General features: G+C 48.5%; 1 protein-coding gene and 1 long non-coding RNA gene across 11 annotated transcripts in view; one reads left to right on the forward strand and one right to left on the reverse strand.

The window, feature by feature from the left end:
* The window catches only part of TENM2 (teneurin transmembrane protein 2), a 1,142,683-nt gene that overhangs the window by 1,050,759 nt on the left and 78,741 nt on the right, over nucleotides 1–13,183 (forward strand). The gene's annotated exons all lie outside the window — the stretch shown is intronic.
* LOC148758298 (uncharacterized) lies at nucleotides 1,724–4,973 on the reverse strand. Its single transcript, XR_016021447.1, has 3 exons — nucleotides 4,835–4,973; nucleotides 2,508–2,592; nucleotides 1,724–2,324 (listed from the first exon to the last, which is right to left on the reverse strand). It is a non-coding gene; the product is annotated as an uncharacterized LOC148758298 (long non-coding RNA).

Consider the following 13,183-nt stretch of genomic DNA (forward strand, 5'->3'; position numbering starts at 1 on the left):
ACCTTCCTTGGACAACCTGAGAAAATGTCCACTCGAATGTTTTCTGTGTTCTGTGGTATTTGGTTGAGAAACCCTATTGGGAAAAGCTGCCTTAGGATAACCCACAAAACCAATTTCTGCCAATTCCCTACCTTCTTACTCCCATCACTGTTAAAGTCTCTCAACATCCCCAGCCATGTGACCACTAACTTATCCTCAGGAAACAGTGGCTGCTTCAGAAGGGACAAGATTTACCTGCCATTGCCCCTAGAAAGAAGTAGAATCGGTTCAGACAAACGTGCCGCCAAGCAGTCTGTCTTTTTTAATAGTGAGAGATCTTCCCGTGAACTGCTCACCCCAATTTGAAAAAGAAGAAACTCAAAGAAATATTTTTGCTTACAGAAGACAAACACCGGCTCATTAAAGCCTGAGAATACACACAACATGTGTACCAAGTGACAGGCGAATAATATTTAATTATCACCACCAAGACAGAGGTGTGAGATTTAGTTCATCACAGCCACGGGTAGGAGAAACGGTGTAGATTCTCTCTAAAAGTGGGAACCATGAGGTGGGGAGGTGTTGTTAGACATGCTGGCCTGGAAAGACGGTCCTTACTCCTTTCTTACACCCCTTTATCACCCCGAACTTAGAGTCGGGACCCCCAACCCTCTGTCTATACAAAGCCCAACTTCCATCATTTCAAGCCAGACTGGGAGTCTGTCTGAGGCCTGGAGGTAGAGCGGGTAGGAGAATGCCCTTCCTAAGTTGAGTTTGTGCACACGTCCCCATGCATCACATCCCTCCGTGCTCCATAGGAGCTGTCTCTGCTTCCCCTCAGATCTGCTTCAGCACATCACTGAAATTAGACCTTTAGTCCCTTCTCCTGTCACTTCTCTAGTTTCTGAATAGGGGACACTGTAACATCCTATGGTTAAGAGCCTAGGCTCAGGAGTCAGTCTTTGTATCCCACTTCTGCAAGTCATTTTACTGCTCAAACTCTCGGTTTTCTTGTCTGTGAAATGGGCATGTTAATGCCACCTCCGTTAGCAGGTGTGAAGTTTCAGTGAGAAAATACAGGCAATACAAAGATGCCTGGCTCATAGGATGTCCCCATGTGTTTAGCTGCTGCTAGCTTTAACATTATTCATATTAATGTTGTTATTTTCTAGAACAAATGCTGCATCCACACAGACGGAGCCCAATCACTAACTTTCCCACAGTAGGTAACCGAGGTTCTAACTTGTGCTTATTAAACTTGAGCATTGCATAACCACACTGGAGAACTTGTTAAAAATTTAGATTTCCAGGCCCCCACCTTTGAGATTCTAATTTATTAGGTCAGATATGAGACCCAGGACTCTGCATTTTGATTAAGCAACCCAGAGAATTCTGACACAAGTGGTCTGCAGACCACATTTTGAGAAAAACTTTAAACCAAGGACTTCCCTGAGTAGGGTGACCCACCCAGTGTCATAGCACCTGTGCCCCCAACACTGACCCCTAGAATTCCCAGAACACAAGTGAGCAGAGGAGAATATTATTTCAAGAAGAGATGAGTAATTGAAAAAAACTGTCAACATATTGTCACCTTCAGTTCCTGAGTGAATAACTTTAGTATATTTTATTGTTTTTAACTTTAGTATAATTTAGAAGTGCTCTGTATTCCTAGTTGGAGAGGTGATTGATGTTTGTTTCCAAATTTAAAAAGCCTTTAACTTTCTGTCATTATGTATGAATCTGTCCATCCATCCATCCATCCGTCCATCCATCCATCCATCCTTTAGCTATTCATTCGTGGTTTAACAAGCATTTGTTAAGAGTTTACTAAATATTAGACATTGGGAATAGGCCTTTACAAATATTAAGACAATTATGACCATGTCCACAAAGAGCTCACATCCATCTGAAAAGATAAGATGTATTGAAACATAATTTATTATTATTATTATTATTATTATTATTATTACTCTTCTCATCCAGCATGAGGGCTGACAGGAGTGGAAGGCTGTCTCAGCAGGAGTGTAGAGAGGACAGTGGCATGGAGTGTGGGTGTCAGCTGCAGGACATGACAGAAAGCCTGTCACAGTGCTGACCCAGGGTCTTCAGCCTGTCTCCCTGGAGAGTCCTCAGAACCACAGCTGTGTGTGATTAGTAATCCCTGGTGGGGGCAGTTTCTACATTTCTCTCCCTAAATTAAGGACTCGTCTCAACCTGGTCCTCAGAACAGTATTTCCCAGCCCAGTTCCGTCTGTGAGGCTTGGTTCCTTGTTTCACTCCGAAGGCAGCTGCCTTGGGTTAAGAGATGTGGATACTGGCCTGAGCTCCGGCCTCTCCAGCCAGGTCTAAATGAGGAGAAATAACCCTGGATTCTGTCCAAAGCACTTGGAACAGATGGAAGCCCCCACCCCCACCCCCGCCCACTGCCTCCTTTCCCTCCCTCCTCATCCCATAACCACCCAAATCGGCTTGACATGATTCAGGGATGCTACTCCGGCATTTATCTCAATTGTTAATTAATAACTCACCTTGTCTGTGCATTGAGCAGAGCCAAGCTCAGGACTTCAGGGACTCTGGAAGAGTTATGGTTCTCCAGTCCAAATCGTCTGGTTTCTTCATCCAATAAGAGATAAGGCTTGGTGAATACATTGTAAATGCCTTGATTAATGTGTGTAAATCACGTTGATGGATTGGTTGGGTGGGGGACAGCTTAAAAGTGCAACATTACTCAGTTAATTGGGTTGGATTGAGGATTCCCCTTGTAGTCCAAAGACCTTGTGGCAAAGGTAGCTGGAGCCATAAAGAGTCCCCGATTAGCTCCCAGAGAGGAAAGCAATGTATCTAATGCTTAGGAGGAGAGCATCGCCTTGAGGCCACTGCAATCTGGCCAGACGCTGGGTCTCTCTTCTTTGGGAGGAAAGCAGAACGAGTCCCACCTGAAATCCTAGAGGGGCCACATGACAACAGGGCACTGAAAGTATTCTGGATTCTGGATCTTTCAGTCGAAATAAGAGCTTGACTTTCTGGGCATATTTGACTAGAGAATCATAGGATTAAGAAACTAAGGGTTGAGGTTCAGTTTTCTATTATTCTATAGGGGTTTTATAAAATAGAACCCATGCTCCATCGCATATGAAAGCTATGACTAGTAAATTTTTGAGGGCTTGCATGCACCAACCACTGCGCTGAGCTTAGTACGTATCTGGGTAACGAGAGCAGGCAGCCGGTGGGCCTCCCGTGCCCTCTGTTCCTTCCCACAGCAGCCAGAGGGTTCGTTTTCTATTATAAATCAGATCACGCCGTGCCCTCAAAGGGCTTCTTGTGTAGTGAGAGTCAAAAGCAAGTGTTTTGCCTTGGCCTAGAGGGCCTTCTGTGACACGTCCCCTCCTTCTCTCTCACTTGTCCCCACTGTCCCTTGCAGCAGCTCTGCTATATCCATCCACTCTGGCCAGTCTAGTCCCACCTCAGGGTCTTTGCTGGTTCCGGGCCAGAAATGCTCCGAGCTGGGCATTTGCACAACTGTCTCTCCTAGTTCTCAGCTCAAACACCCACTCCCCACAGAGGCCTGTCTGGACCTATAAAGTCCACCTCCCCCTCTCCCCCTCCCATCACAGCAATGTCGCACTCCTAAATTGCCCCATCTGTATCTTTCTTGTATATTGTCTGTTTCTTCATCCCAGACATACAAGTTCTGTGAGACTATCTCGTCATAGGTTTTCCACTTCACAGATGACGATACATAGGCTCAAGAAGGTAATGTTCAAAATAGGCCTTTCAGCTGACCACTGTGATACACCGCTTTTCTACGTTAAAGCCAGCCTCTCATTTCTTCTAAAACACTAACACAATTTGGAAGCGGCTGCTGAAGAAGCTTCACACACGTTCAGAATTGGTATTATTGCAAAGAAACCTCAGGAGAAAAATCACCGCGTAGACTTTCCCATTGCAAACCTTTGCCCGGTAAATTGGACCGTGGGATTTGTTTTTTGAAAAGTAAAAAGTATTTCAAGTTCATGAGTTTACCTCGCATAGCACCTTCAGTGTTTTCTAATCAAGTCTTTAGTAGTTTAAATGGTTATTAAGTATCTCTTAAGGGATTATATTTTTCCCTGATTAGATGACAAATCAAATATTCATCATCAAATTGTGATTAAAATGAATAATCTACAAAAATGTTAATAATTTAAATCACTATGTACTTATTTTAGGAAATGAAAGGATCAAAACACAGATCCTTAACTGGTGGCCAAGACGTAACATTTCTATCACGACTATATTTTGTCTTGGCCAGAGAAACTGCCTAGATTGCAACAAGTACCCTCTTGGTTTCTGTGACAAGCATTTGAATAAAGTCTCGATGGCCTGGTGACATGATTAGCTGTTGCCTCCACAATACCCCATCCCCCTCAGTCCAGGTGCAGTTTTGCTCTCCAGGGCATTAGCAATGTCGGGGAGATATTTCATGCGTCACTATGGAGGATGGGCAGAGGAGCTGTTGGCATGTTGTGGGCAGAGGCCTAGGACACCGCTAAATACTCTTATCCTACAGGCACAGGACGACCCCCACAACAAAGAATGAGCCAACCCAAAATGTCAGTAATGCCAAGGTTGAGAAACCTGGGGCATCTCCCAGGAACACACAGGAAGGGTCTGGATGGTCCCGGAACAGGGTGTGTCCGCTGACGTGACAGAGGACCTGATGCCTAAGGCCAGATGCATGAAGCACTGACCAGGGCCAGGCCTTTACCCACATTGCCCAAATAAATCATGACAATAGCCCCCAAGAGCCCCAAGAGCCTCTTTTATCCTTTCCATAGAAGCAGAAACAAAGGGCCGGAGAGGTGAAGGGACTTACTCAGGTTCCGCAGCTGAAGCGGAGCCGCGTCAGGAGTCAGAGCCCAGGCCAAGAGCCCTCCTTTGTGGGCCGTTCACAGTACCTGAATGTGGAGCCCGGAGTGAGAGCAGGGCAGACTGGGCGTGTTCACACCCTCAGCCCCTCAGAAGCACAGATTCTGCAGCATTCTGGAAAAGAGCATTGGCTTAGCTTTTCCCCAGTTTGGGCTTTGGAAGGCTTTCTTGCCACAAAGTGCGTTATGCCCTAGAAGGCAGGGGGTGAGCAGGGGGGAGTCGAGCAGCTGGACTTGAAATTGCCGAGCAGCTCCACAGCAAGAGAAGCTGCCCGAGGCGTGTGCTCTTTGCTTTGACTTTCTGTTTTCTCCACCAGGAGCTCTGGGGATTGGAGAATGGCCAGCACTATGTGGCCAAATGTGACTCCAAAAAAACCCAAAGCTCTGTGTCCTGTGCTTGTTTCTCTCCCACTCACAGCAAAGACTGCACCTTTCCAAGGGGATTCCCTCCCTTTTCCATTCCTCCGGGTATGTCCTCGTTGATCTGCCCAGCCCTCTTTCTGGAGCTCTATACTTACAGACACTCAGGGACACTACCTCTTCCATGCATGGGATCATGGAGTCAGGATGTCAGATGCTGAAAGGCCAAAATATAGAGTTCCCAGCAGCTACGAAGCCCAAAGAGGGAAAGTGACTTCTTCTGGGCCAAATAGAGCATAGCAGATCAGGCCAGAGGTCGGTTTCCAGGCTTTAAACCCAGTGTTCTTTCCTCCATGTCATGTTGTTCCCAAAGGGACCCAGTCACTCTCCGGAGGATGGGTGCCTGGCACTACTGGTGTGAGTTGATCTATCTCAGACTCAGGACCTGCACAGGGATGAGCTGAGGTACCTCTGCACCTGAGAGTGAGCACCTTTTTTAAGCTGGCACCTAGGTGAGCCTCACTCACCTCACCTGGTCCAAGCCCTACTCGGCCCTCTGGTCCGTGATAGTGATGACAGCAAATGCCTCCTCCCAAACCAGCCTCACTCTTGGACAGAACCACCCCCCCACACACACCAAGAAAAATCATTTATTTGTTCAGCAAATACATACCAGAGCCTCTCTCTGCATGAATGAATGAGATCCAGACTCTGCCCACAAACAATCCACAGTCTGGTGGTGCGTGAAACACACATGGAACCAGCTGGTACACAGCTGTGTACTAAGGGTCCGTGGCAGAAGTAAGGCCCAGGGGCTATGGCAGCCCAGAGGAGGGGCAGCGAGGTTTGCAGTCAGATAAAGATACAGAGGAATTAGGTAAGGAAAGAGGGAAGGGCACTGTGGGCAAACCAAATGACAAAGGAGCAGAGGCAAGAGACAGCAGTGCATCGTTGGGGACCTCTGAGAAGGTTGATGTCGCTAGGCTGGGGAAGGGGTCTAGACAAACAGGGCTCGTGTGCCGTGCTGGGCAGGGTGCACTGGACCTCAAGGATTTGCTTTGCCTTCCTCATTAGCCACCTGGGCTCCAAAATCGCAACCACACCTCTTCCCTCAGACAGAATGCTGGCGTAGCTGCTGGAATTATTCCTAAACATACACACTCACAACACGGAAGAACAAGTGACCTTTGTTTATGTCTCCTCTGCTGCACGCAGGCATTCTCTCACCATGGGGGGAAGAGGGAGCCTGACAGGGTGGGGAAGGGGCTTTGGGGTCAGGGAGCTCGGGGTGCACATCCTGGCTCTCCCCGATTCACAGGATGAGCATAAGCAAGTCTCTGTATCCCTCGGAGCCTCAGTTTTGGTCTCTGTAAAGTGGGGCTAATAATGGTTCCTACCTCGTAGGATGCTGTGAGGCTTAGATGAGTGAATACATGCCGAACGCTTAGCAACAGGGTTCTCATGGGTCAATGAGCATCAGAATTGCCAGGAAAGGGTAATGCACAGAGTGCTGGGCCCCCCGCCCCGAGCTTCTGATTCAGCAGATCTGCTGTGGGGCCCGAGGGTGTGTGTTTGTAACAAGTGCCCAGATATTGCGACACTGTGAGAACCACTGACGTGACACAGTCCGTGTCATTTTTAGGGGAGCGCAAGTGCTGGCAGAGAGTGATGTCTCTGAGCATGGCAGCCCCGGGCTGCCTGACGGAGAGCGACAGCTCTGTCTCCTGAGGCAGTGGCAGCTTGACTGGCGTGTGGACTCTGGGGACATCACTGGGTCACTGAAATCACTGCTACAGAGGTGTAGCTGTGGAACGGGGTGCTCAGGGCTCCAACCTCGCGGGATCTTCCTCCCTTTCAAGGGTGTTGGAACAAATGGCAGCTGGGGAAGAGCACGCTGGGAGAGGGTCGGTGGTAGCTGGTCTCGGTCGCTCACCCTTGGTGACATTCGCTGCTTCTCCCATTGCCCCTTAGGACAGCACTGGATGCTGTGCCCTTTATTGCTGGGCTCCTCGGGCTTTGGGGTCAGGCAGACTTGTGTAAATTCTGGCTCCGGTTCTTCCTCGATCAAAGAACCTAACCTCCCCAAGCCTCTGTTCCATCATCTGTAAACCAGGAACAGCCACGCCAGCCTCATAGGCCTGTTGTGAGATTTGACTAGAAAGTTCATAGCAAGTGCCTTAATGCCACTTGATTTAAATGACAGCTCTAAGTATTAGTAGCTCCCTGTGACTTCAGACTCTAAAAACACACACTGCCCCCAATCAGAAGCTCACCAATCAGAAGCTCGCCATATCAGGTAAATATCGTACCGTCATAACATTTCCAAATGAGAAATTCATCTTTTAGTCCCTGTTCTAACACACCCCTCTCCATCCCACACCCACCGGCTCTGACACAAACCAGGGGCCCCCAAGCTGCGTGGGCAATGACAGATTCTGTCTGGCCTGCATAGAGTTACAAAAAGCTCTGACTCAGTTGGCTTACCTTTAACAAGAGAGGATTCCATTTAAGCAGTGAGGAGGTAGGGAGCAGCTTGCTGAAAGTCAGCCGTGAGGCACTGGCTTGGACACTCTGTTCTCCTAATTCTAAATGGCATGCTCACTCTGAAAGTGGTTGTATGCCAGGTTTTCCTGAGAGTGCAAAGCTGCTGGGCTGGGGTCAGGAAGGGAGAGGGGACTCCAGGGACAAGGCAGATGGGGAAAGGGACACCACAGTCACGGGAGCAAGCTCTTCCCACTCCTTTTTCTGCCATCCTCGATTGCTCGCTGGTAGAGCACATGACACAGGGGGAGCAGATCTCGGGAGAATAGTCCATCCCACTGGCACCTGTCACGCAGTCTTGGCCCTGGGATACACAGCACCAGTGCCATCACTTTCGGACTGTCACGTGGTCTGAGGGGTGACCCTTCCTGGTGCTTTCACATGCCGACTTGGGCTACGCATGTTGCCACAAAGAAGTGTGGGTGCACCCTTGTCTGGCCCCTCCATTTTCTATTCCTCATCACGAAGGTGATGGTTTCTTAATGTCTTTTCATCTCCACCCAGAGCATGCCACCTTCCTGGGGTGGACGGTTGTCCTTCCAGCTTCTGGTCTATGCCACACAGAGCAATCAGAAGAATCCTTTTAAAAGTCAGAGCATATCCCGTCCCTGTTCAAACCTTCCAGGACATCTCACCTCCCAAAGAATGGCATCCAGGGGACCACAATGGCTTCCTTGGCTCTGCATAAGTGGGTCCCTGCTTCCACTCGGATCTCACTTCCTCCCTCAATTCTTCTCCCTCATTTGGCCTGACATCCATCTTATTGTTCCTATAAACTCAACAAAACACATTCCCACCCAGGGCGTTTGTACCTGCTGTTCCCTCTGCCCAGACTGCTCTTCCCCTAGATGTTTCCATGACTTGTTTCCTCATCTCATTTAGGTTTCTTCCCAAACATCACTTCTTCAGAGACGCCATGCCTGGCTCCCCGTCTTAAGCAGCAAACCCCCTCCTCCACCCTTCTCCAGCCTGTTGCTTTACTTTCCTTCCAAACTCTATCACTCTCTCAAAGTCTGTTATACATTTATTTTTTAATTCTCTGTTTCCCCTCTAAATTCTAGGCCCATAACCACAGGGTCCCTGTCTGTCTTGGTCAACGCGTTAGTAAATGAACTGAATGAGAGTGAAAGCTTTAATGAGACGTATTGAGGCTAGAAAGCCGTTGTCTTTTACTCACTAGATGATCTTAGGATGAATAAATTTCATTTTAAACTTTAAAAAACGCACACACACAAAAACAGACAGCGACACCCAAGTCACTCTCTACCACTGACATCATTTAATTAACGCAAAGAAAATCCAAATGTCAGAGACATCACTTCTTTTCGGTAAGACGAGAACACGCGGTTACGCTGCTCTTCATCTCTGTTATGAGCTGTGGGCTGATGGCACTAGGTATGCAGCTCGCAGCCGTCCTCTAAGATGAGAGGAAAGAGAGGGGCTGGTGAGGAGCACTGTTGAGTGAATCCTTAGTCCTCAAACCACGGCTTGTGCGGCGAGGCATGGAGTGGTGGGGCAAGCTCACTAGCAGCTTCCCAACCTTGTCAAGTAACGTAATTACTTGGCTAGGACTGGGTCTCTCCATCTATAAGACCAAACAAGTGGTTGCCATAGGCTAAATGCTCTTGCATGAGGTTTATTTAATCTTTAGTAACAGTCCTATTAAGCTGGTATGATTCTTATTTCCATTTTGCTGATGAGGAAACTGAGGCTCAGAGAGGTAGAGTAACTAGCCCAAGGCCACACAGCTAGTGTGTCACTGACCTCCAGACCCTGGAGCCATAATTGGCAGTACAATACTGGCTCCTAGTATATGTGAAGATTGGGTGAGAAGGGCAGTGCCTGTAGCATGGCAAAGCCACATTTAGGAATTAGTACTTCAGGTTTCCCTAATTCAGCAGGAGGCTAGTATGATAGCTGAGTCTGGTCCCTTCCCCCCAGTTGACAGTCTGGGGCATTTCCTTATGTAGCAGGAAGAGAGGCACCATGCCCCCTGCTAATTCTCTCAGCTCCGGAGCCAGCCCTCCCACCTCCCCCTAGATAGTGTCTCTCCTCAGGCAGAAAGTTACGTTCCAGTTTGTTGCCCAGAGAGGTGTTGGTGGTGACAGTCCTTTTTCTTTCTGAGGGGCCCAGCAGGTCACTGTCTGGCACCCCACCAGGCCGCCACCCCCTGCCAGGCTGGCCGTCACTGGCCATACTTGCTTCTGTCTGACCTGTCAGTGGGCTCCTTGAAATGGAGGTTGATGGGGGTAGGGCGAGGAGTAGACCAGACTGCAAGAGGCCAGAAACTGCGAGCAGAGGGTGAGCATTTGGGGAACTCAGTGGCTGAGATCGGCAGCCCCTGCTCTCTGTTGTCACTGGGCTTTGTAACAGAAAAGGGGAGAGACAGCAGCAGCCAGGATAGAAATCCCTCAGGTACAAAAACGTGGCCCTAGGCTAACAAGGGTGAGACGGTACCACAGAAGCCTGTCAGGGAATTCCCAGGGTGTGAAAATCGGATCAGGTGAAATCATCATTCCTAGAGATTCTGTCTGGGTTGAAGAAAGGCAGAGGGATGGAGAGGGGGAAGATGGGAGAGAGAGAGCCAGAGACAGAGAAAAAGAACAACAACCTGAAAATGAAGCTGTTTTTTGAAGCCTCAGCATTTCTTCCCTTAAATCCGCCTGTGATTACTCCCAACCTCCTCTGAAGAAAGGAGGGTAGAAGCCAAGAGGTAGGCATTGGAGGTGGACAGCCTAGGGGTGAATCACTCATCCATCTACTAGCTGTGCGATTGTGAGCAAGGCCCTTACCCTCTCTGAGTCTTGGTTTCTTCCTCTACAAAATGGAAATCATGGCACCCACCCTAAAGGGTTCTTGTGAGCACCACTGGGTAAGGATGCAAGGCACAGGCTGTGAACGCACAGAGGAACTCAAGTGGCTGGTAGAGGGGCAGCACTCTAGTGACCCACCAGTCAGAAGTGTAAGCTGGGTGAAGTTAGAAGCTGGGGCAGAGGGCCAGCTAAAACGTTATGAATCCCCATTTTCCAAAAAAAGAAATCGCCCTTCAACGTGTATTTAACTTGTTCCTCTTCTGTGTGGCATCGTCCTACCTTAGATAAAAGAGTGTGGCTCAGGCACGATGGCCCCTGGGTGGAGCCATTCGAATGTCTAACAGTGGCAGACCTCACATGGCCGGATTCAGGACCCAGCCCCATCACGGACAAGCTGCCTGGTCTTTGGGGACTTATGTAATCTCCCTCCTACTCCTCCTCTGTAAACGAAGGTGCTGACGATGCCTGCCATTCTGGTGGTGACTTAATGAGGAGATGCCTGTAAAGCGCTTAGATGGTACTAGGCCCCCAGTAAGCTTTTCATAAGTGCCAGCGATTAGCTCTCAATAGACATGGTTGTCGTGAATGCTTCACCATCCCTGACTCCCAGGATGCCGTCACCTAGTGCAGGGGCCCTATGCTGAAGTGCCCTGACTTTGGGAGGCACTGGGAGCCCAAGGACACGGGCTCTGAGCTGATGTGCTAGTAGTGATGATGTGGTTTGTGTTGGGCCTGATCACCAGAAAGCCAGCATTTTAGGAGCAGGTCAATTAAGCATGGCACCGCCATTTGTGACTATTGAGTAGGTGAAGGTTCGCCTGGTCCTTCCAAGGATGGAGCCCCCACACATAGAGTTCTCATGAAGTACTTCCCAACCTATATGGCACTGGACTAATGCAAGGAGATGCTCTGAGCCAAAAGGGGTCCATCATCAGGAAATGTTGCCTGCTCCTTTGCAGCATTAGATTCATAATGCATATTCACACCTTAAAGGCTCTGACAAGTCCTGCTGTAAAAAGACCGGTTTAACTTTGTTTCCCCAACGTCTCCCAAATTGTATTTGACCACAGGTCTTCCTGTCCTGCCTCCACTTCTATGTTTCAGGGAACCTCTGTTCACCTTCCCCAGAAGACGCATTTGGAAAGCTGCTTTAATTCCTCAGGGTCGTATGTGCTGCTGTGGACATTTGAAGGGTATTTTTAATCGTTCAGAGCAGGGGATCAGGAGGTTTAGTGAGCAAAAGAATCATTTGAGAGTCTTCTTTAAAATGCAGATTCCCAGTTTCTACTGTCAGGCACTCAGTAGGTCAGGGTGACAGCAGGAATCAGCATTTTAACATCACTGAGGTGATTCCAGAGCAGGTCAGGGGGCACAGCTGGACCAGCACTGGTGTAGTGTCTGACGTCTGGAGCTGCAGTGCTTGGACCAGCAGCGTCGGCATCACCTGAGAGCTTGTAAAAAATGCAGGCTCTGCAGCCCCACCCTACCACCACAGAATTAGAATCTACCTTTTAACGAGGTCCCCAGTGATTCTGACGGTGCTGGTTAGAATTTGAGAAGCATTGGTTTAAACGGTTTTTGTTGCGGTTGTTTGTTTTTGTTTTGTTTGTTAGGGGTTTTCGGTGAAAAACCATTCTTAAAAAAACACTGAACACACACTGCAAGCTCATTGTCATAAAACGTCTACCATTCCTCACCCCTACCCCCATCCATACACATGGGGTCGACCAGATACCCTAGTGGCTTCAAAGTGCAGCCAGAGTCATAGTATTGAAGAGAGGTCTTACCTGGATCATACCCCTGCTTTCGGTAACAGTGCCTGGGTTTTCCTCATCAGCCTTTGCTTGCTTTCCCACATCCATCCTGAAGAGTAGGAAAGCCAGCAAAGCAGCTCTCAATGGGGCTTCCACTCTGCCAGATCTCTGGTCAGACATGATTGATCTCCCATTGCTAAGTCACAAGAAAAGCCAGAAGATGCTTTGGGGCAAGGATCTCTGGCCTTGGAACTCAGAGACTGACAACGCGAGTTGGCAAAAAGCAAGAGGAAAACTTCCAACAGGTCTTGCAGAAGGAGTGCAAATACAATTTCACTTCTCGCAATATTTAAGAATGGCAGTTGCTCTGTGGGCAGAGTTAGGGGGAGATGCCTGTGGAACGACGGTCCATCAGGCCGCCAGGGTATTAATGGCAGGTGAAACTTTCCAAATGAGCACCCTGTCAGCCAATCTATTGCTCTAAAATGTTGGCAATGCAGGAGACCTAACAGAGGCAATGAAGAACTAATCTCGTATTGCCAAGTTAAATCAAGTCAGCCTTGCCCATTCCTTTCACTTCTTAGTTACATCAAGCCAGAGTACTTTCAATTATCCCTCACTTCCAACTTGTCAGCAGGCATTGGGTAAAATGCAGATGGAACAGTGCCCTTGCCTGGTGGCGAGCAGGAAATATTTAGAATAGCCTCTGTTTGTTGAGCTGTTCCTCTGTATGAATGCAATGCCTTCATCATCTCATTTCATACGCACCATCTTATAGCATCCCCATGATCATTGGTGAAGTAGGTGCAATTAAGTCCATTCTGTAGCT

Source organism: Rhinolophus sinicus, chromosome 5 (genome assembly GCF_057876585.1).
Source record: "Rhinolophus sinicus isolate RSI-liver-muscle chromosome 5, RSI-T2T, whole genome shotgun sequence".
NCBI classification, from domain to species: domain Eukaryota; kingdom Metazoa; phylum Chordata; class Mammalia; order Chiroptera; family Rhinolophidae; genus Rhinolophus; species Rhinolophus sinicus.